The sequence below is a fragment of the Anguilla anguilla genome, chromosome 1 (genome assembly GCF_013347855.1).
Source record: "Anguilla anguilla isolate fAngAng1 chromosome 1, fAngAng1.pri, whole genome shotgun sequence".
Taxonomy (NCBI): domain Eukaryota; kingdom Metazoa; phylum Chordata; class Actinopteri; order Anguilliformes; family Anguillidae; genus Anguilla; species Anguilla anguilla.
In genome coordinates, this window is record NC_049201.1 from 80,656,148 (window position 1) to 80,678,934 (window position 22,787).

A 22,787-nucleotide genomic window follows, 5' to 3' on the forward strand; every position below is an offset into this window, starting at 1 on the left:
TATATTATACTGTATAATATTATATAGTATAGAGTCCATTATTTTTTTTTCTTCCGTTTTTGAGTTTAAAGAATAAAGAATAAAAAAAAAAACATTTGGTTTACTTAAAATTTACTGTCAATCTGTCCCACAACAGCAATTGTTGAAAATTCATTGGGATGGAAAATTAATTTCTATTTCTCAGAAATGAGTGAATTCAGTGAAGATGTCGGAAATGGACAATGAACAAAAAATATTCAGTAAAAATGATTAAAAATCAGAATGGATAAAACAAAAAATTTCTGCCAGGATAAATATCAAATAAAAAAGATAAATCTGAAGAAAATCCCTCTTGAACATACAAAATAAAAGTGACACTGCATTCAGTTGTTTTCTTTAAACAATAGCTTTTCAGAAAACACAACATGATCACATTTTTAATGAGCTGCAGTTGGTCTCAATTTCCATCTCCAGGGTTCTGGTAGTAATTGTTCTCTTCTTGTGAAGTCCCAGGGTCTTCCTGATGATTGTTTTTTACCTACACACAGACACACACACAAACACACACACACACACAAACAAACAAACACACACACACACACGCATGCACACGAGTGCACAAACACACGGACGCACACACACACACAAACACACGTACACACACATACACACAAACACAAACACACACATGCACAAGCATGCACAAACACACAGGCACACACACACACACACACACACACATGCATGCACATGCATGCACAAACACACGCACACACACAATGTTTGGTTATTTAAACCTCCATATCTTGATCAGAGCCACACTTTGGCACTTGAAATCATTCCGTCAGTGGAGGGAGCAGGCAGGGCTTATGATCATATCATGAAGAAAATGTGAAAGTTTTCTTCCAATTATAAAAATAAATATCAGTAAACAGCAATAATATTAATCAAAAACTTCTTCAATTTTGTAAAAATTCTTTTGAGAATCCGTACCATATTTATTCTGAGTTTGCCAGCTTTCATTTTGTGGAAAAAATAGCATCAGTCAGAGTTAAGTGCGAGTGTCAACTGTATCCAATCCAATGTGATTCCATAGAGCAGTGGTTCTCAACTGGTCTAGCCTCAGGACCCACATTTTCCTTCGTCATTAAGTCGTAACCCAAATTTCTGAAATTTTTGAACCACTCTAATTTATTTCACAAAAAAATAGTGCAGTAATACACAATGCCTTCATGCACTGTTAAAAACATGAAATAAAAAATAAACGCACAACTAAGGCTAAAAACCCATAATAAAAAGGCAGACTTATCTTGAATTACAGGCATATATGCTTTTTAAACAAGTTTAAACTGGTGATACTTATCAAGTTTCAAGAATCTAAATTTAACTGTAGCAGAGATTACCCTATCAGGGGATACATGCTGAACAGCACTGTATTATGAAGAATATTCAGTAGCACTTTACTTGAACCCTTCATCATAAGGCTGACATAACAGACCTAAGTTTGGGGGAACTAATGGGATAACTGGGGATGCTTTTTGCTCCTGACAACGCACATATGCCAGCTTAGGCCCACCGAACCCAAGTACAAATCACAGTACTGAAAATGTCCTCTGCAGTTGTAGTGGTGGGAAGATCTCTAGTGCAGAGATATTGCTCCTGCAAGTCCCCTTCCCACACATGCCTCACATAAACAAGTAAAATCGCATGGTTAGCGATGTCTGTGGATTCGTCCATCTGTAATGCATAGTGAGCACTTGCCTTGACGCGAGCTGTGGTCTGTTGTTTGATGTCATCGGACATTTCTTCAATCCGCCTACTTATGGAATCATTCGACAGTGGTATGGTCTTCCGTTTATCCGCAGCAGATTGATCCAGCACGTCTCTGACCATGTCAACGGCTGCAGGTAAGATAAGGTCTTCTGCAATGGTGTGGGGCTTCTTGGACTTTGCAATACGGTGAGCTACGTGGTAAGATGCACGGAGTGCCTGCTCTTGCTTCAAACATGAAGACGTTAGGCACTTTTGCAATTCCCTCAGCTCCTGGAGTCATCTTTGAAAGTACTCGACAGGTTTGTCTTCATGAGCGGAGTGTTTCGTTTCTAAATGGCGTTTCATTTTTGATGGCTTCATGCTTTCATGTGCCAGCACTTCGCTGCACACAACACACTTGAGGTTTTGGTCCCTCTCTTTTGTCCTCAATGTCTCTTTTGTCCCTCATGTTTACAAATGCTCGAATGTTACTGTCATAACAACGCTGGCAGAAAACGCTACTGCACGCACGCTGTGTCATGGGAAACGTATGTCCTTCAAAATAAAAGCGCCACATCAGAAATTCTGAATACTTTTTCCCTCAATTTTTTTTTTTTTTTTTAACGCACACATCTGCGACCCACTCAAAATGACCCCACGACCCATTTTTGGGTCGCGACCCACCAGTTGAGAACCACGGCCATAGAGCATTTCAGTCCTTCAGCTGAGTCTGGGAGGTTCTCACCTCTATTTGAACTGACTGATTAAAAGCAAACACAGATCTGATCCTGTCTTTACTACACACGTCTCTGATACTGAGAGAATCTGCATATGTTTCAGAAATGTGATTAACCAGCGTAGTGGCGCCCCCTGGTGTGTATTTCTCTGTGTCACACTTGCTCACCTGCAGCACGTCATATTCAGGGCTGATGTTGGGGAGCTGCAGACTGGCATATGTGTCCCCGTCCCTCCCTCCCTTTAAAGGAAAAGACACACAGATGGTGCAAATGTAAAATAGAGGTGAAATCAGGCTGAGCTGCAGACAGAGTGTTTCAGAAGAGGAAGAGGAGGAAAGGATGGTGAGACTCACCTTCAGTGTTCTAGACAAACTGGAGACATGAAAATCAGAGTAGAGAGAGAATGTGTTATTGCCTCTGCTCATACAGTATGCCTCTGCAGACCTCAGTCATATACTGTAAGGGATGGTTTTAATTTTAGTGAGATTTTACTGAAAGAATAAATGCCTTTTTGTAACTATAATACTCTCTATAATACTATATACTACTATATAATTTCAATGACAGGCAACACTTGCATTCTCATCCACTTTGATTCTTCAGGTTGTGATTGCAAATTGGTTTTCAGTTGAAAAATCTGCTAAAACGAGGTACAGTAAAAACTTATAATTTGTTTTAAAACTATTATGACAAAGGTACATTTTGTCAACATTTAATAAATAAAAGATCAAATTGAAATGATATACTCACCTTTTCATTTTGAAGATACTGAATCCAATTGTCAATACATTCAGACAAATCAGTCCTGCTATGATAACATATAACAGCAGATAACTGTATTGTACTCCTGAAAAAAAAACAGTCATGATGTAGAACTTAATTTATGCCTAAAAATATATTGAAAGACATTAACAGACTTCTCTTGTTTACAGAAATCCAACAGTGAGAGTGTTTATGAACAGTAAAATGTAAAAATATTGCCCACATTTTAGGCCCTGTCCCTGTCCACACATATACGGATTTTTCTTAAAACATAGTTTTTTCCCCCTCCGTTAAAAGAAAAAACCTATCCACACGAGCGGCATTTAAAAAAATATCTCTGTCCACAGGAGAACGCTAAAACGATTGCCGCATGCGCAATACACCAATTGCCATGGTAACTGAAGCGCGATTTGACGTCATGACGTCAGCATTGTCATAAAGCTCCGTTTTTCTTGTCCACACGAAGACAGAGAAACCGGAGTTTTGAATAATCTCCACCTTGGAAGGCAGGATAGAAAAAAGTAGAAACATATCTTACACAGAATTGGAAACCTACTGCCTGCAAACCATAAAAAATAAACAACGCACCTCCACAGGATTAGTAAGGGTGGAGTAACAAGTAAATAGTTGGCAAGTCTTTAATGAGCTTTCGTAAATAGTAATAACAGGTGTTACATCATGTTTATAACAATGTTGTGTAGGCTTTATGGCATACAGTAAAAGTACACAATTATAAAAATCCATATATGTAAATACCCCAGCGTTGCTGTGGAGACGGGAGGTGGAGCTGGAGGCTGGTGGAGCCGAGAGTGTTGGTGCTGATGCAGAGGAGAGTGGGCGTGTCTCCCTGTGATTGGCGCATGGTGAGGGAGCTCCTCAGGCCTGTGTTCCCCAGCTGCTCCTCCCTGATGACTCTGTCAGTAGAGTTAGTGACCCGCAGTCCAGACACACGCCACTCCATGCTGGGAGAGGGATTCCCACGGCTCTCACAGGAGCAGCTGATCTCTGCTTCAGTTCTGCTGCAGCTCCCAGAGCCAGATATCTGAAGCATGTCTGAACACAGGATCCACAGTTACAAACAGCACAGCTGCACACATATAACAATAATATGATTTATACAATTATATAATAGATGCACTGAACATACATATCACGTTTAGTTGGACATTTGCTGAGTTGTCCTTGCCATGTTCATTCTGAGCTTCACAGTAGTACTGTTCACTGCCACTGGACTCAGTCACAGTGAAGGTGAGATTCTGTCCAGTTCCTACAGTGTTCATCTCTGTCCCATTCACTTTATACCAGGTGTAGTTCTGCACTGCTGGGTTGGCATTACTGCTGCAGGTCAGAGTCACAGAGCTGCCCACCAACAAAGAACAGGAGGGACTGATTGACACTGAGGTGTTCTTAGGAGGATCTGGAAGAAAAATAATGTGTCTTTTATGAGGGTAAACCTCCCTATTGCCGTTGTAAAATAAACAATTTACAAAACACAACTTTTTTTTTTAGTAAAATTAACTTTTAGTTTAATTAACTTTTTTGAGTGCAAATGCAACTACTCATGCATTTGATATTTTTTTCCTAACTCCCGATAAAAATTGCCCTGGAAACACATTGATTTTACATAACTAGACCCATGCTGCCAAAACATTGTTGTCACAGACTATATACAACATGTACAGTATGTACAGACTATGGAGAGGGAAAAAAGCATTACTGTACATGAAGAACTGATCAGGGGAAGTTGGCATTAAAGTCCATTATATTCAATCTTCGTTCGTACCTGTTCAACACATTTTATATTTTATATAAAAGGGCATTGAGGAGAAATGCTTAACTAGAACTACTAACACTAGTTTTATTTATTTATTTTTTTTGAAAAGTATCGTTTTCTATAACTGAATAAATACTGACACAGTTCAGTAAGTACACTGCTTCAGAGTACAATGCAGTGTGCCACCTGGGATTCAAACCTGCACCCTATAATTTACAAGACCAGGTCACTGACCCCTATACTACACTACCACCCAGCCATTTATCACAAAAAAGGCTCTTTCTGCCTGTTTTATCCCCAGTGAGAACCAATCATTTCTTGGGGTCTAATGGGAAAAAAAAAAGATTGCATTTATATCTGTAGTTCTATTATATGTTTTTCAGTTATGATCAACTCTCAATCCACGTTCAAAAAACTGATGTGATTAAATATTAAAAGATGGTAAACAGGATTCCCTGGTTCTCCAGTGTGAAAAACAATAAACGTGTTCATGTTTCTGTGGTGATAACATTAGAATAAATATAAAGCACATTTATTTTGCAAAAAAAAAAATTAATGGACATATAATTAGTAGGATGGTAAACTTACAATCAACTTCCAGTTGTACAGTTGAGTTCTCCTTGCCATGTTCATTCTGTGCTTCACAGTAGTACTGTTCGCTGCCACTGGACTCAGTCACAGTGAAGGTGATATTTTGTCCAGTTCCTACAGTGTTCATCTCTGTCCCATTCACTTTATACCAGGTGTAGTTCTGCACTGCTGGGTTGGCATTACTGCTGCAGGTCAGAGTCACAGAGCTGCCCGCCAACACTGATCCAGAGGGACTGATTGACACTGAGGTGTTCTTAGGAGGATCTAAGTGATACAAAAATACAAAACTTATTTTCTTAGTTTGTGAGGAGTTATACACAATCTGATAATGTGTAACAGTTGCGTCCTTTAAAATAGGGGTGTCCAATCTTATCTGAAAATGTCCGTTGTGTTTTAGTTTTATCTCAGCATTACAACACCTGATTTAATTATTGAAATAATCAAGGTCTTGAATCAGATATATTAGTGCTGGCATAAAACAAAAACCTGCACCCACACCAGAATTGTTCAGAAAGGATTGTCCTCCGCTGCTATAACGGATGAGCACAACATCAGGTAATTTACATTTGCTTGTTTATGTTTTTTATTTTTATCATTGTATTTATTGTCATTATTCAATCATGGTGATAATTCTGCACAGCATACTGACCATGAACAATGCTCAAAGCAATTATTATTATTATTATTAGTGTGGTTGCCTTAGGGCAACTACACTATTATTATTGCACATATTATTATTAGTGTGGTTGCCTTAGGGCAACTACACTATTATTATTGCACATATTATTATTAGTGTGGTTGCCTTAGGGCAACTACACTATTATTATTGCACATATTATTATTCTTTATTATTTATTCCGCCCATTTTTTGGACCGCTACTCCTCCCAGAGTTTTCGCACCTCATACACGTGCAATATGTCAAATCGAGCGGCTTGATCGGGAATGGTGTGCTATTACTTTGTGGAAAGATTGGTTGCACGGTTTTTGAAAAATTTGAATTTTTGTGGGCAATTTTTCCCATAGAGAATGAATGGCGGAATGTTCACCTTTGTGATGTCACAATGCTCTGTCTTCTCACCCTTGTGATGTCACAATGCCCTGTGTTCTGGCAGCAGTACTCTGGTCTCTCTCTAGATTTGAACATTCGGCCATTCATCTCTATGGGGAAAAATTGCCCACAAATTGTGCAATGCCTCATTGGACATGGTAGAGAGTCCTTTGTCCATTGGTGAAGATCAGCCACACCCCCCTTCCTGATTGGCCGATGTTTGATATTTCATAACTTTTGAACCGTTTGTCATAGAGAACAATGGGTCGCGTCATTGGACTCAGTAAAGACCTAGCAACCGCCTGGAACTCCATAGCAACCCCCTAGCAACATCCTAGCAACCGGCTCTAACTCCATAGCAACGACCTAGCAACACCATAACAACCAGCTAGAAAACCCTAGCAACCGTCTAGAATTCCATAGCAACCACCTGGAACACCATAACAAATGCCGAGAACTCCATAGCAACCACCTAGCAACATCCAAGCAACCACCTAGAACTCCATAGCAACCATCTAAGCAACACCCTAGCAACCGCCTAGAACTCCATAGCAACCACCCAGCAACAACATAGCAACCGCCTAGAACTCCATAGCAACCACCTAGCAACATCCTAGCAACCACTTAGAACACCCTAGCAACCCCCTAGCAACCACTTAGAATACCCTAGCAACCACCTAGCAATGCCCTAGCAACCGCCTAGAACTCCATAGCAACCACCTAGCAACACCATAGCAACCGCCTAGAACTCCATAGCAACCACCTAGCAACACCCTAGCAACCACCTATAACTCCATAGCAACCACCTAGCAACACCCTAGCAACCGCCTAGAACTCCATAGCAACCACCTAGCAACACCATAGCAACCGCCTAGAACTCCATAGCAACCACCTAGCAACACCCTAGCAACCACCTATAACTCCATAGCAACCACCTAGCGACACCCTAGCAACGGCCTAGAACTCCATAGCAACCACCTAGCAACACCCTAGCAACCACCTAGAACTCCATAGCAACCACCTAGCAACCACCTGGAACACCATAACAACAGCCTAGCAACACCCTAGCAACCACCTAGAACTCCATAGCAACCACCTAGCAACACCCTAGCAACCGCCAAGAACTCCTTAGCAACCACCTAGCAACACCCTAGCAATGGCCTAGAACTCCTTAGCAACCACCTAGCAACACCATAGCAACCGCCTAACACTCCATAGCAACACCCTAGCAACCACCTAGCAACACCCTAGCAACCACCTAGCAACACCATAGCAACTGCCTAGAACTCCATAGCAACCACCTAGCAACACCCTAGCAACCACTTGGAACACCATAACAACTGCCTAGCAACACCCTAGCAACCACTTGGAACACCATAACAACTGCCTAGCAACACCCTAGCAACCGCCTATAACTTCATAGCAACCACCTAGAATACCGTAGCAACCCCCAAGCAACCACCTGGAACTCCATAGCAACCACCCAACAACACACTAGCAACCACCTGGAACACCATAGCAAATGCCTAGCAACACCCTAGCAACCACCTAGAACTCCATAGCAACCACCTAGCAACACCCTAGCAACTACCTGGAACACCATAGCAACCACCTGTAACACCATAACAACTGCCTAGCAACACTATAGAAACAACCTAGCAACATGCTAGCAACCACCTAGCAACACCCTAGCAACACCCTAGCAACCGCCTATAACTCCATAGCAACCACCTAGCAACATCCTAGCAGCCACCTAGAATACCGTAGCAACACCCTAGCAACTGCCTATAACTCCATAGCAAATGCCTAGCAACACCCTAGCAACCGGCTATAACTCCATAGCAACCACCTAGCAACACCCTAGCAACCACCTGGAACACCATAACAACTGCCTAGCAACACCCTAGCAACCGCCTAGAACTCCATAGCAACCATCTACCAACCACTTAGCATACCCTAGCAACCACCTAGCAATGCCCTAGCAACCACCTGGAGCTCAATAGCAACCACCTGAAACTCCCTAGCAACCACCTAGCACCACCCTAGCGTCCACCTAGAATTCCATGAAACCACTTAGAACTCCATAGAACCACCTAGCAACACCCTAGCAACTGCCTCAGACATCATAGCAACTACCTACCACTGTTCACTCCGTTCAGCACAAAGTCGACTTTGCGTTGGCGGAAACCACACTTCACAATTTCTGCAGGAATTGTCTAGTTTATTATTATTATTATTCCACCCATTTTTTGGACCGCTACTCCTCCCAGAGTTTTCACACCACATACACGTGCCATATGTCAAAATGACCGGCTTCTTTGGGAATCGTGTGCTATTACTTTGTGGAAAGTTTCGCTGCACGGTTTTTGAGAAATATTAATTTTTATGCCCAATTTTTCCCCATAGAGATGAATGGAGAAGGTGACGTCATTCATATGCGAACGGTGAAGTTACAGCATTGGTCGGCTTTGCACACGTGATGCGGTCAGCTCTACGGTCTCAGCAGCCAGGATAGGAAATAGCTGATTGCGGAAGTGAAAGAACGATATTCAAAATGAAAAATTACAAATGAAAACGCTGTCAGCTAGGTATATCAACAAACATATGGCTTAGGCATACCCAGAAGTCCTCAATAATAATAGTATTTCACGAGATATTACGCAAATTCGTTGACGATGTTTCGTCACATGCAGCGTCTTAGAATGCTAGTGCTAACAAACAGTCATGGCTTTAATGCGATAATGAGAGCACTTTCGGTTGACCTAAAAAAACGATATTAAAAAACCAAAAACAGACGTGCTGTTATACCTGGTTAGAAAGCTTATGCTCTCAGCTACTGAATAAACGAATTTTCAAACAAGCCAGACTTTGCGTATTTGCATGCTAGTGCTAACAAAGAGCGAATACGTTCTATGACATGATGACATAGCTTTCGGTTGACCTAAAAAAACGATATTAAAAAAACAAAAATAGACGTGCTGTTATACCTGGTTAGAAAGCTTATGCTCTCAGCTACTGAATAAACGAATTTTCAAACAAGCCAGACTTTGCGTATTTGCATGCTAGTGCTAACAAAGAGCGAATACGTTCTATGACATGATGACATAGCTTTCGGTTGACCTAAAAAAACGATATTAAAAAAACAAAAATAGACGTGCTGTTATACCTGGTTAGAAAGCTTATGCTCTCAGCTACTGAATAAACTAATTTTCAAACAAGCCAGACTTTGCGTATTTGCATGCTAGTGCTAACAAAGAGCGAATACGTTCTATGACATGATGACATAGCTTTCGGTTGACCTAAAAAAACGATATTAAAAAAACAAAAATAGACGTGCTGTTATACCTGGTTAGAAAGCTTATGCTCTCAGCTACTGAATAAACGAATTTTCGAACAAGCCAGACTTTACTAAAAAGTACAACAACGCCGTCAACAGCACGTGTGCAGCAGCTTCAGGTCCGGTCTAACTCCAGAAATTTGGGTTGGCTAACACGTAGTAGGCTATCCTGTGTCTATGAGTTCGTATCTAAGGTAACAGATTAAACTCTGAATTGCAGCACAGTTAAATGTTTTTATTTGAATGGTAAAAATGAGCTGAACTTAACGTAAAACCATAAATCAATCACATTAATCTCCCTAGCCCTGTCTTGCTTTTTAAAATGGAGCGGTTGTGCAGTGCAGATATAACGTTTTTCCAAGACCCTCTGAAGTGGCCAGCTAGCTTTATGATTCGCCGTCACTCGTCACAGCATACCGTGACGTAAATCGCTGATCTCAAGTATTGATGAAGGGTTAATTTAGCTCTGAATACGTGTGTTGCAAATGAACTCGTTGCCGTGATGTTATATCATGTATACCATACTATGTCTCTGCTCATGCTACAGAAACTGTTCGCTCCGTTCAGCACAAAGTTGACTTTGCGTTGGCGGCAACCACACATCACAATTTCTGCAGGAATTGTCTAGTTATTATTATTATTATTATTTATTTATTCCACCCATTTTTTGGACCGCTACTCCTCCCACAGTTTTCGCGCTACATACACGTACAATATGTCAAATCGAGCGGCTTGATCGGGAATGGTGTGCTATTACTTTGTGGAAAGATTGGTTGCACGGTTTTTTAAAAATTTGAATTTTTGTGGGCAATTTTTCCCATAGAGAATGAATGGCGGAATGTTCACCTTTGTGATGTCACAATGCTCTGTCTTCTCACCCTTGTGATGTCACAATGCCCTGTCTTCTGGCAGCAGTACTCTGGTCTCTCTCTAGATTTGAACATTCGGCCATTCATCTCTATGGGGAAAAATTGCCCACAAATTGTGCAATGCCTCATTGGACATGGTAGAGAGTTCTTTGTCCATTGGTGGAGATCAGCCTCGCCCCCCTTCCTGATTGGCCGATGTTTGATATTTCATAACTTTTGAACCGTTTGTCATAGAGAACTATGGGTCGCGTCATTGGACTCAGTAAAGACCTAGCAACCGCCTAGAACTCCATAGCAACCACCTAGCAACACCATAGCAACCACCTAGAACTCCATAGCAACCACCTAGCAACATCCTAGCAACCACTTCGAATACCCTAGCAACCCCCTAGCAACAGCCTTGCAACCACCTAGAACTCCATAGCAACCACCTAGCAACACCCTAGCAACCGCCTAGAACTCCATAGCAACCGCCTAGCAACACCATAGCAACCACCTAAAACACCCTAGCAACGGCCTAGAACTCCATAGCAACCACCTAACAACACACTAGCAACCACCTATAACTCCATAGCAACCGCCTAGCAACACCCTAGCAACCACCTAGAACTCTATAGCAACCACCTAGCAACACCCTAGCAACTGCCTAGAACTCCATAGCAACCACCTAGCAACACCATAGCAACACCCTAGCAACCACCTAGAACTCCATAGCAACCACCTAGCAACACCCTAGCAACGGCCTAGAACTCCATAGCAACCACCTAGCAACACCCTAGCAACCACCTAGAACTCCATAGCAACCACCTAGCAACACCATAGCAACTACTTAGAATACCCTAGCAACCCCCTAGAAACACCCTAGCAACCACCTATAACTCCATAGCAACCCCCTAGCAACATCCTAGCAACCACCTAGAATACCCTAGCAACACCCTAGCAACCGCCTATAACTCCATAGCAACCGCCTAGCAACACCCTAGCAACCACCTAGAACTCCATAGCAACCACCTAGTAACACCCTAGCAACCGCCTAGAACTCCATAGCAACCACCTAGCAACACCCTAGCAACACCCTAGCAACCACCTAGAACTCCATAGCAACCACCTAGCAACACCCTAGCAACGGCCTAGAACTCCATAGCAACCACCTAGCAACACCATAGCAACCACCTAGAACTCCATAGCAACCACCTAGCAACACCCTAGCAACTGCCTCAGACATCATAGCAACTACCTACCACTGTTCACTCCGTTCAGCACAAAGTCGACTTTGCGTTGGCGGCAACCACACTTCACAATTTCTGCAGGAATTGTCTAGTTATTATTATTATTTATTCCGCCCGTTTTTTGGACCGCTACTCCTCCCACAGTTTTCGCGCTACATACACGTACAATATGTCAAATCGAGCGGCTTGATCGGGAATGGTGTGCTATTACTTTTTGGAAAGATTGAGTGGACGGTTTTGGAAAAATTTGAATTTTTGTGGGCAATTTTTCCCATAGAGAATGAATGGCGGAATGTTCACCTTTGTGATGTCACAATGCTCTGTCTTCTCACCCTTGTGATGTCACAATGGTTTCTTCTAGCAGCAGTACTCTGGTCTCTCTCTAGATTTGAACATTCTGCCATTCATCTCTATAGGGAAAAAATTCCCGCAAATTGTGCAATGCCTCATTGGCCATGGTAGAGAGTCCCTTGTCCATTGGTGTAGATCAGCCTCGCCCCCCTTCCTGATTGGCCGATGTTTGATATTTCATAACTTTTGAACCGTTTGTCATAGAGAACTATGGGTGGCGACATTGGACTCAGTAAAGACCTAGCAACCGCCTAGAACTCCAAAGCAACCCCTAGCAACATCCTAGCAACCGACTCTAACTCCATAGCAACAACCTAGCAACACCCTAGCAACCGGCTATTACTCCATAGCAACCACCTAGCAACACCATAGCAACCACCTAGAACTCCATAGCAACCACCTAGCAACACCCTAGCAACCACCTGGAACACCATAGCAACCACCTAGCAACACCCTAGCAACGACCTGGAACACCATAGCAACCAGCTAGCAACACCTTAGCAACCACCTGGAACACCATAGCAAACACCTAGCAACACCATAGCAACCGCCTATAACTCCATAGCAACCACCTAGCAATACCCTAGCAACCACCTAGAACTCCATAGCAAGAACCTAACAACACACTAGCAACCACCTGGAACACCATAGCAAATGCCTGGCTACACCCTAGCAACCACCTAGAACTCCATAGCAACCACCTAGCAACACCATAGCAACCACCTAGCAACCACCGGGAACACCATAACAACAGCCTAGCAACACCCTAGAAACCGCTTATAACTCCATAGCAACCACCTAGCAACATCCTAGCAACCACTTAGAATACCCTAGCAACCCCCTAGCAACACCCTAGCAACCACCTAGAACTCCATAGCAACCACCTAACAACACACTAGCAACCACCTGGAACAACATTGCAAATGCCTGGCTACACCCTAGCAACCACCTAGAACTCCATAGCAACCACCTAGCAACACCATAGCAACCACCTAGCAACACCCTAGCAACCACCTGGAACACCATAACTGCCTAGCAACACCCTAGCAACCGCCTATAACTCCATAGCAACCACCTAGCAACATCCTAGCAACCACCTAGAATACCCTAGCAACCGCCTATAACTCCATAGCAACCACCTAGCAACATCCGAGCAACCACTTAGAATACCCTAGCAACCCCCTAGCAACACCCTAGCAACCACCTAGAACTCCATAGCAACCACCTAGCAACACCCTAGCAACTGCCTAGAACTCCATAGCAACCACCTAGCAACACCACAGCAACCGCCTAGAACTCCATAGCAACCACCTAGCAACACCGTAGCAACCACCTAGCAACACCATAGCAACTGCCATGAACTCCATAGCAACCACCTAGCAACACCCTAGCAATGACCTGGAACACCATAGCAACCACCTAGCAACACCCTTGCAACCACTTGGAACACCATAACAACTGCCTAGCAACACCCTAGCAACCACCTATAACTCCATAGCAACCACCTGGAACTCCAGAGCAACCACCCAACAACACACTAGCAACCACCTGGAACACCATAGCAAATGCCTAGCAACACCCTAGCAACCAGCTTTAACTCCAAAGCAACCACCTAGCAACATCATAGCAACCATCTAGAACTCCATAGCATCCACCTAGCAACACCGTAGCAACCACCTGGAACACCATAACAACTGCCTAGCAACACTATAGCAACCACCTAGCAACATGCTAGCAACCACCTAGAATACCCTAGCAACACCCTAGCAACTGCCTATAACTCCATAGCAAATGCCTAGCAACACCCTAGCAACCGCCTATAACTCCATAGCAACCACCTAGCAACATCCTAGCAGCCACCTAGAATACCCTAGCAACACCCTAGCAACTGCCTATAACTCCATAGCAAATGCCTAGCAACACCCTAGCAACCGGCTATAACTCCATAGCAACCACCTAGCAACACCCTAGCAACGGCGTAGAACTCCATAGCAACCACCTAGCAACACCATAGCAACCGCCTAGAACTCCATAGCAACCACCTAGCAACAGCCTAGCAACCACCTAGCAACACCATAGCAACCGCCATGAAGTCCATAGCAACCACCTAGCAACACCCTAGCAACCACCTGGAACACCATAGCAACCATCTAGCAACACCCTAGCAACCACTTGGAACGCCATAACAACTGCCTAGCAACACCCTAGCAACCACCTAGAACTCCATAGCAACCACCTAGCAACCACCTGGAACATCATAACAGCCTAGCAACACCCTAGCAACCGCCTAGAACTCCATAGCAACCACCTAGCAACACCCTAGCAACCACCTAGAACTCCATAGCAACCACCTAGCAACACCCTAGCAACCACCTAGAACTCCATAGCAACCACCTAGCAACACCATAGCAACCGCCTAGAACTCCATAGCAACCACCTAGCAACACCATAGCAACTGCCTAAAACTCCATAGCAACCACCTAGCAACACCCTAGCAACCACCTGGAACACCATAACAACTGCCTAGCAACACCCTAGCAACCGCCTAGAACTCCATAGCAACCACCTACCAACCACTTAGCATACCCTAGCAACCACCTAGCAATGCCCTAGCAACCACCTGGAGCTCAATAGCAACCACCTGAAACTCTATAGCAACCACCTAGCACCACCCTAGCGACCGCCTAGAATTCCATGAAAACACTTAGAACTCCATAGAACCACCTAGCAACACCCTAGCAACTGCCTCAGACATCATAGCAACTACCTACCACTGTTCACTCCGTTCAGCACAAAGTCGACTTTGCGTAGGCGGCAACCACACTTCACAATTTCTGCAGGAATTGTCTAGTTATTATTATTATCATTATTATTATTATTATTATTATTATTATTCAATGATTTACAAAAGCTAAGAATAATACTTTCAAATCCAGCTCTCTTACATAGAACTCTTAGAGTCAGATTGGCCTCAGATGTCTTCTGAATGTCTCCTTGTTGCAGTGTGTAAAGTGCACTGCAATTGATTGTCTTCCCATGGTGGAGGTGGGAAGCAGTGAAGGTCAGAACAGAAGATACAGATTTGGTTTGATCCTCATTCTCTTGCAGTTGATCCACACTGTCACTCAGCCTGGGGGTCCATGTCAGATTTGGGGGGAGTTTGGGACAGGGGGCTGCAGCAGAGCAGCTCAAACTCACAGAGGTCCCCTCCATCACCTCCACCCTCTCTGTGGTTATCTTGGGTTTGGGTGGAGAGTCTAGGAGGCATGGAGATATGAGGATGGGTTACTATCTGTCTCCGGATTGGAGAGACACACAGTTGGATGCTGTTGATGTGCTGATTAGTGTGTGTTCTGAATTCTAACAGCATTTAAATGTGAAATCTAAAGACAAATCATTTTCATTCTTTATTTTACATCCAACGTGTATTTCTCATAGAGGACAATAATTTTAAATGTATAGAATCAACACAATGGCACACAGTGAAAAAGGCATAACAGCAAATGCAGTACCTTTTGCATTAATTTTGACAGCTGGAGTATAATCATACTTGAGTTTATTTAAGGATTCCAATCTGAAGAAATAATCACTGTAAGATGGAGGGAAGCGATCCAGGATTGTGGTGCAGTTCCTCTCCTTCAGTTTTCCAGTTAATGTTCCTTTAATTTGGTTCTCAGTTCTGCTGGAATCGAACACGATTTCACCGTTAATGCTACTTTTTTTCCATAGTCCTTTAGCCTTAGCTGTCAGATCTCTGTCAAATTCAGATTTTATATCAAATCTGCAGGGAATCAGCACACAGGATCCACTCAGAGCTTCTATACTCTGAGGCATCCAGACTTCAAACTGTCTCCCAAGGGCTCCTAAAACACACACAGCACATATCAGTAAATACAGCAGTTATATGGGGATGTGGGTCAGCTTTATACACACACAACAGCAGCTTTACAGACCTCACGAGACTTTGCTGTGAAAATGTTTTATTCATATTTAATACAATAAACGTTTTACTGACTGAAAGCTGCAATTATAATTAATATAAAGCACATCCATTCTCCACACATTTATATATAAAAATCATGTATTTATACCATAATAATCTACAGTTATCCCTTTGGATCGCTGTACATCTTTCCAGTATAGAGTTAGACCCCACCCCTTTAATGACCCACCTTGCAGCAGGCAGCCAATGAGGATTAACCTCTCTGCTTCAATCATGACTCTGAGGAGCAGAGGAACTGAAGTTAGAAAACAGCACTGACACCCTTTTATATTTTTAATTAATCATTTGTATGTATTGTAGGCTGCCCTACAGAGTGCCATGAATCACACATCTTGCCATAAACATAATTCTTTAATCCGCCTTAATGCTCAAAACAGAACATAATTGATGGAAAAAAGACTGCAGAAGAGTTTAGAATGCATATTTCAATAAAACAATTACATTTGTTGAGGAATTGGTTCCCGTCTTCTGTTGCTTGTAGTCCAGCACCACCTGGACCAATATATATCCTAGAAATCAATGAAACCACAAGAAATGTGCTGTTATGTGTTGTGACTGAGTGTCCTGACAGAGCCAAAGAAAGGAACTCATGAGCTCAAGGAAAGAAGACAACACGGCCACAGTCATTCAGCCCTTACACACTGGACACGTCAACACTCCTCTGAGTTTCTAAGACTTTCTCCAAACGCACACAAAAAAATATATATATTTTCAAATATCTTTCCTTCTTTTCCTTAAAGGCATGACATCTTCACAATGGGCAATGGGTTTTGTTGAGTATGAAATTAAGAACAAGAAAATTATAAGAATAAGGATCGTTTTCTCAATTTTTTATTTTTTATTTTGAATCAGTAATCTTTAATAAAAATAAATAGACTATACATGTACAACACAATGAAATGGAAAATTAACACAATCTTAAAACTCTGTTTTAGTCATGTTGAGTTCAGGAATGTTTGTGAACTTTAATTTTACTTTTAAAGCAAAAAGCATGAATCTATATATAAATAAGGCTTGGGAGACTAATCATTTGCCCTCCTCTGAATATTTCATTTTAAAATGAAAAAATGAATATTTTAGCATGTATCCTGGATTATAATTTGGCTGGAGTGGTTCCAATTCCATATAATTCAATTGGTTAATTGCTTGTGATACTTTTAAATCTTTTTTTAAGATACTTTCATAAACGATAAAACCATGAACATGTGAAAACTCATACCTATAGGGCCAAAGCATCAGACCTCTTCAAAATACAAAAGCGTGTTTCCAGTATTGCCCTTATACTGAAGCTGTTTGCACGTGTGACTTCCTGGTACTGCACAAACACTGTTACCCAACCCTAGCCAACTATCACTGTTAAGAATGATGTTTCATTGTTAAACATCATTCATACATAGTCCATAGCTTTAAATGGCATTGAATTTATCAATACATTATACTGTATGTGCATATATTTACAAGATTTCTATTTGTTAAGAATTGTGTTTGTGTTATGTAATTGTTAACTCAAATGGGACCAAGCATAAATTACTTTCAATTTCAGTCCACACGGCAAAATGACTTTGGATTAAAATGGCGAAAAGTCAAAAGGCTAATTCGTATTGCGGTGCCCTTTCAGTGCGTATAATGTCTATTTTGACACACACTTTAAAATGCCTGTATGAGATTCAGTTTATCACAATATATGATAATATTTGAAGAATACAATGTTTACACTCAATTTGTAATTTCTCTACCTTTAGGCAAAATAGAAAATCACCTACAACCACAATGTCTCTTGAGAAAAATGAACGTAATGTGTTTCCATTATAGACAGAATAAATCAACTTCAGTACAGTTCTTTTTAATTGAATTTCAATAAAAGTGGCAACCTGATTAATCTGTAGTTCGCTTGAGCCAAGTTGTAGAAATGTACTTACTGTAGAACAGAAGAATATCCAGTCTGTCTCCACTGCACACTGACCCTCAGCCTGTAGAGCACAAGTATAAATGCACACAAAAGAGGAACTTCTCATATGTGGCCTTTCCTGAATCATGCTCGGAACGTGATGCTGTGAATATTTTTTTTTAACTTTCACAGAAAATGTGTGAGACACAAACATGCCAAAAATGTAGAATGTGTCTTACAATTGCTGCTCTGATGATCAAGCTACTTCGACTTCATAAAACAGTAACAGTCTGCATTTACAGTTAAATTAGAATACATAAAGTAGCATTAATTTCCAAAACACAAACAATCAGCAGAGTAACATCAAAAGAAGAATGGACAAATGAGGAGCTACTGCACAACAGTCAATATAACACTCTTAAACAGTACAAAAATAATAAAATGATACAAAAACATAATTAGCTTATTATTCTAATTATTATTATTATTATTATTATTATTATTATAGATGGATGTATAATTATTTTATCTAATACAATGCCGATATACAGTATGTTGTTAACCAAATCAGAAGTAATCAATTATAAATGAACTTTTATGGTCAATTACTGGGTGCTTCGCAGAACTGCCTCACAATGGGAAAAGCTAATCTTTACTTCCAGATTCAGATAGCTTTCGCAGTTCAAACTGCTGCTGCACACATTGTAATCGACCCTGAAAATCTTCATTATCTTTTTTTTGAAGATATTTATTTGATACATGTTGACAGAAAGCACAGTCCATCAGCGAAATCATACAGAGACAGAAGGTTGTAATATATTCAATAGTTCTTATTCAAACACATGCTACATCAATGCCCACCCAAACATAATCTTTTCAGAAAATTACAGAAAATACAACAGAATATATAAAAAGAGATATCTCTTTCCCTTCCCTCGCCTAGCACCTCAATTTTTAGCACTTAAATACTTTTCAAGTGGTTCTGAACATGCATGACCACCAATAAATTGAAATACTTCACATTGTTTAGTCTATGTCAGTGTTTTACAATCCTGGGACTGTAGACCCACTGTGAACGCAGGTTTGTTGTGAAAGCAAAAGTAAAGTTTTTATCAATAAAGTTTGATGAAAATGTGTTCAGCTTAACCATAACTGTGTGGTTAAATGTACACAATGCAGGTTTGACTTTTTGCTGTTTGCGGACAACAAGCTCCATTCGTTTTCAACGGATGTTTTCAGGTTTTCACGCTCTCCCTCAACCAGAGGTGGGTAACCCGGCTTCAAAGAGTAAAAAGACTGACCATGTATTTGCTCCATCACCATGCACTAAACCAGCTGATTCTAATTAGCATAACTCTTCAGCATGGTAGGACAACTAATTATTGTGATCGGCTGGTTTAGTTCATGTTGGTGGAGCAAATATGTGGTCAGTCTTTTTACTCTTTGAAGCCGGGTTACCCACCTCTGCTCTCAACAAACTGGACCCCAGCTGATTTCACCTGTCTGTCTGTAAGTGAATCAAAGGAAAATGGAACCTCATTCAGCTGGAATTATTTGTCAAATAGCACACATGGCGCAGTACATGAAAGCATATCTTGGTCTGACCAATTTAAATTCCTAGGATGTGAATATGGGACATTTATTTTTTTAGGGCATTCATTGCTATTTCTGGTATACCGTAGCTTTAAAAGGTGAAGTTGTCCTTTAATAGACAATAGGAAAAAAAAGTCTAATTAAGTGCAATTAAGTATCTAATTAAGAATAATTACCAGCCCATTACAGTATAAGCTTGTGTGTAGTGGCTAGAAGAAAAACCAACAGGCACTGTGGGTTCCCAAGACCAAGGCTGAGAAACAGGGGTCTAAAACAGGAAGCAACATGTTTTAAAACTGCTCTATCATGCACTGAGGTTGATGGTTGAAATACGTCCTTCACACAGACGGTCCTCACGTCGAAATAAGAAACAGCAAAAGTGAGGTTTACAATTACCATGCAACAGTACACATGGGTCTGCATGTTTTTTTTTTTTTCCAATTTATTTTTCCTTTTTTATATTCCATTTGAGGAATAGAATGAAACATTTTCGTGTTCTCCATAACTGCCTAATGTATGTGAAATGCAAAGTTGCACAACAGTCATTAAATCAGAACAGGGACAGGGTCAGGAAAGTACAGTGAGCAAAAATGATTGTGTAAAGAGGATGAAAAATAAAGATATATCAAAGTCCTTTTCTCCAAGAAACAAAAGGAACATCTCCTCACATAAAAATGCCTTGTGGACAAATACAGAAAGGTGACACTCCACATTCAGTGGTTATTTTCTTCAGACAACAGGTTTTAAGGAAACACAACGTGCTTATATTTTTAATGAGACACAGAAACTGGTCTCAGTTTCCATTTCAAAGGTTCTGGTAGTCATTGTCCTCTTCTTGTGAAGTCACAGTGTCTTTCTGATACTTTACCTATACGTACACACACACACACACACACACGCAGGTTCATGGTTATTTAAAGCAACACCTTAGTGCATGAAATAACATAGTCTCAGGGCAGTGTTCATACCAAGAGGAAAATGTGGAAAGACAGACCCCCTTTTTATTACAAAATTAACTCTGTATGAAGTTGTAAATTTAAAAAAAATTGTCCAATTATGTATGCATTCTTTGAATATTAACAGTGAAGCCACATATCCTCTGACGAGATGCAAATTTATAATCGCCTCTCTTCACTTCAGCCTAGTGGCGCCCCCTGGTGTGCATTTGTGCGTCAGACTTGCTCACCTGCAGCACGTCATAGTCAGGGCTGATGTTGGAAAGCTGCAGACTGGCATATGTGTCCCCGTCCCTCCCTCCCTTTAAAGGAAAAGACACACAGATGGTGTGAATGTAAAACTGAGGTGAAATCAGGCTGAGCTGCAGACAGTGTTTCAGATGAGGAAGAAGAATAAAGGATGGTGAGACTCACCTTCAGTCTTCTAGACAACCTGGAGACATGGAAATCAGAGTAGAGAGAGAATGTGTTATTTCCTCTGCTTATGCAGCATGTCTCTGCAAGCCACACGCATATTACTGGATGGGATAGTTTCAACTTTTAGTAAATATTTTACTGAAAGCATAATTGCCTCTCAGTGTCTGGTCAGAGAACAATTGACCCTGGATCCATGCAAATCAGTACATTCACTGACAACACTTAATTAAGTATAGATATAATAACAAAAAAACATAATTGTCATGGTTCTGTGGTTTGTCTGTGTTTCCCTTTTTTGGCCGCCTGATGGCGGAACTTCAGTTTTTAGTTCTGTCCTTTTACCCGTTTAATTGTATTATTCTTTTCAATTATTCTATTATTGTTTTTGGGTTGTCTCGTTTTCCCTTCCCTCTCTGTGGCCTGATTGTTCATTGTGCCCTCCTGTGTCTCATCAGTGTCGTGTCTTTTTAAGTTCCCTTCTTCCATGGACCAGTACTTCTCTCTAGGGTTTTTCGTCATACTTGTTCCTGGTTGTGGTTATACACTTGTTGTACGTCGCTCTGGATAAGAGCGTCTGCCAAATGCCTGTAATGTAATGTAATGTAATGTAATGTAATGTAATGTAATGTAATGACTCAGGTGCTGGATCCTTTTTTGTGTGCGTTTTGGATTGTGTTTCGGTTTGTGCTCCTTCGTGTACTTGTGACTCAGTGTTTTGCCCTGAGTGTTTTCCTCCCTGCCCATGCTCTGTTTTTGCATTGTTTTTGAATTTCTGCATTTTCTGTTTTTGCGTGTTAAGAACTTTGTCCATTTTTGACTTGCTTTGCACGGCTTTGTTTTCGTTGTTTTTGTATTTATTAAAAGTAACTTCCTCGGTTTTGTGTTTACCTTTGGATTTTGAGTGTTTTTTGACTCTGCGTTTGGGTCCATTCCCCCGCTCAGCCTGACACAATTGTCCTTCAATAGATGTAAAAATTCTACTTAAGAGCAATTAGTTCCTAATTAAGAACAACGACCAGCTCATGACAATACAGAGCATGTTTCTATGGTTGGAACAAAAACCAGCATACACAGTGGGTCCCCTGGACCAGGCGAAGAAGCACTGGTCAAAAACAGAGGAGCAGGAAGGAAATGTTTTCAAACTGCTCTATCAAACACAGTGATCGATGGTTTAATACTTCCTTCATACACACCGTCAAAACATTAAATTGAGAAACATCAAAATTCAGGTTTAAAATATCCATGCAATAGTGTATATTATACTGTATAAATTATATAGTGTAGAGTCCATTATTTTTTTTTCTTCCGTTTTTGAGTTTAAAGAATAAAGAATAAAAAAAAAAACATTTGGTTTACTTAAAATTTACTGTCAATCTGTCCCACAACAGCAATTGTTGAAAATTCATTGGGATGGAAAATGAATTTCTATTTCTCAGAAATGAGTGAATTCAGTGAAGATGTCGGAAATGGACAATGAACAAAAAATATTCTGTAAAGATG

At 41.1% G+C, this 22,787-nt stretch overlaps 1 protein-coding gene and 1 long non-coding RNA gene across 2 annotated transcripts in view; both read right to left on the reverse strand.

The window, feature by feature from the left end:
* LOC118232529 overlaps nucleotides 1–22,787 on the reverse strand; it is a 302,745-nt gene that overhangs the window by 124,557 nt on the left and 155,401 nt on the right. The gene's annotated exons all lie outside the window — the stretch shown is intronic.
* Nucleotides 2,634–21,335, reverse strand: LOC118227336. Its single transcript, XR_004765253.1, has 2 exons — nucleotides 21,285–21,335; nucleotides 2,634–2,707 (listed from the first exon to the last, which is right to left on the reverse strand). It is a non-coding gene; the product is annotated as an uncharacterized LOC118227336 (long non-coding RNA).